General features: G+C 48.2%; 1 protein-coding gene across 1 annotated transcript in view; it reads left to right on the forward strand.

The window, feature by feature from the left end:
• Nucleotides 1-717: 717 nt before the first annotated feature.
• The window catches only part of LOC112428925 (metallothionein 4), a 57,601-nt gene continuing 55,803 nt past the window's right edge, over nt 718-2,515 (forward strand). The window contains exon 1 of the mRNA XM_024796639.2: nt 718-1,429. The gene's annotated coding sequence lies outside the window, so the exon portion shown is untranslated. The remainder of the gene's footprint in view (nt 1,430-2,515) is intronic.

The raw sequence follows: 2,515 nt of genomic DNA on the forward strand, positions 1-2,515 counted from the left end.
TAATGTATGAGAAGGGGCCAGGTCACCTAGTGCTTCTGAGCCAGACCGAGAAGCTTGGGTTTTACTCCAGCAGGCAGACAAGTCCTGGACTTCTATGTAAGGCTGGTCTTGGCCTCTGTTCACCTGGCCACGCCTTACTTACTGTATGGACTGCCTTGGTGGCCTCTAACTTTGTGATTTCTCTTCCTAATAGGACATTACAGTCATCAGCATCAACATCATTAACATTTACTGAGCATATTTTGTTGTTGCTGTTGTTGAGACGGAGTCTCGCTCTGTCACCCAGGCTGGAGTGCAGTGGCGCGATCTCAGCTCACTACAAGCTCCACCTCCCGGGTTCACACCATTCTCCTGCCTCAGCCTCCAGAGCAGCTGGGACTACAGGCGCCTGCCACCTCGCCCGGCTAATTTTTTGTATTTTTAGTAGAGACGGGATTTCACCGCATTAGCCAGGATGGTCTCGATCTCCTGACCTCGTGATCCACCCGCCTCGGCCTCCCAAAGAGCTGGGATTACAGGGGTGAGCCTCCGCGCCCGGCCTTACTGAGCATTTTTTAGGTGCCATTCTAAGAACTTTATATGTATCATCTCACTTAATCATACAATAATTCTACAACCCTACATAGGGTTATTGTATGATTATATATATAATGTATAATAATATATGATTATACAATAATCCTACAATCCTACATAGGATTGTAAAATGGGATAACCATACAATAATCCTACAATCCTACGTACACCTGACAAAACTTTACCATTGTTACTTCCTCTATAACTCTTCATTGACTCCCTATTTTCAGTCAAAAAGAGTCCAAGCACTTCAGCAGATTACACAAAGATTTCCAAATTCTGACCACTGTTGCCCGCCTCATCTTTTGCTTCTTCTTTCTTCAGACTTGATCCTTCTCAGATGCCATGTCTAGCCTCTCTGCTCAAATTGTGCCCTCTACCCAGAATGTTCTTCCCCTCCCTTCATAACTTCCCCCCGTCCTTGAAGACTCAGGTTGGACATCACCACTCCAGCAAATCATGTTTGACAGCCTCCCTCACTGCTATTTCCACCCTTAGGAGGCAGCCACACTTACCCTGCGCTTCCATCAGATCATGTATCATAATGAGGGTACTTGAGTTTAGGATATCCCTAGAGAGATAGGGAATACCCCATCCTCCCTGCCAAGCACTGATCAGGGCAGGGGACTTTCAGGTTTTCCTCTGAGGAGAAAGGCCCAGGGCTGACCCTCTTCTGCCAAATGTCCAATAATCTTCTCTGCCTCCCAAGACTCACCAGGAATCATTGGTTCTTCCGAGGAGACCCGTGTCATCCTCACATCAGTGAGAGCTGGGACTCCCGAGGATCTAGTCCTTGAAGGTGGGACAGGAGTTGAGAGCTGGTGGGCTCTAGGGAGACAGCACTACATAGCAGGTAAGCCTTTGACCCTCAACCATATCACACCCGGGTTCAGATGCCTCCTCCATCAGCCACTAGCTGAGATTTAGGCCCACTATTTAATCCCAGTTCTCATATTTATTGAGCATCTTCTCTGTGCCAGGACTACACATACTCTTTTTTTTTTTTTTTTTTTTTTTTTTTTGAGACAACGTCTCACTCTGTCATCCAAGCTGGAGCACAGTGGTGTGATCATAGCTCACTGTAACCGGAAACTCCTGGCTCAAGTGATCCTCCTCCTGCAGCCTCCCAAAGTGCTGCAATTAGAGGCATGAGCCACAATGCCCAGCCACATACTAACTCATTTAATCACCACCACCCTTGGAGGGAGACACTGTCATCATCCCTGTTTTACTAGAGGGGAAACCAAGTCATGGGAGACTCCATGATGTAAGCCTGAGGTCACACAGCTAATAAGCAGCAGAACCAGGATAGCTGACCAGGTGGTCAAACCACAGAGCCTGACCTCCTCACCACTGCACTTTCCTGCCTCCTGCAGTGAACCTCCCTGAGCACCAGCGTCCTCATCTAGAAAAGAGAAATATTAGCAGTCCTCATTCTTAAAGCAAAGCCTGGCCTTCAGTAAGGGCTCCCAGAAATGGTTATTATTATTACCTCTAGGTGAAAGCACTGCCTTTGACTAGTTAGGGTCACTGTTCTAACAAATTTGATCTTTTTTCTTTTGCTAGTAGGTAGCATTGCTCCCAGTTTCCTTTTGGCCCTGGGATTGGAAAACCAAACTAGTAGCCAAGTTTTAGTGGGAATTGGTCAGGACCAAAATTGAAGATCCTAATTTCCAAGGGCGGGGGAGCCTGATGGGAGGGTGCCTTAGGCCACACCTGCCACCTGCCACTCCGTCTTCTTGTCCTCACATTGAGTTTGCAAAGCACCCCCACTAGAGGGTGTGCAGGTGTAAAAAACAGAGATTCAGGCACCTCAAGACTGGATTAAAGGCCTGGAGGGAGGCAGCATGGAGGGCTCCCCAGCACAGGAGATTCCAGCAGCTGCAGGGCCCACCTTGAGGAGCAGACTTGGGCAGGGAGGCCACCTGGAGAAGGACTT

The sequence above is a fragment of the Macaca nemestrina genome, chromosome 18 (assembly GCF_043159975.1).
Source record: "Macaca nemestrina isolate mMacNem1 chromosome 18, mMacNem.hap1, whole genome shotgun sequence".
Lineage (NCBI taxonomy): Eukaryota > Metazoa > Chordata > Mammalia > Primates > Cercopithecidae > Macaca > Macaca nemestrina.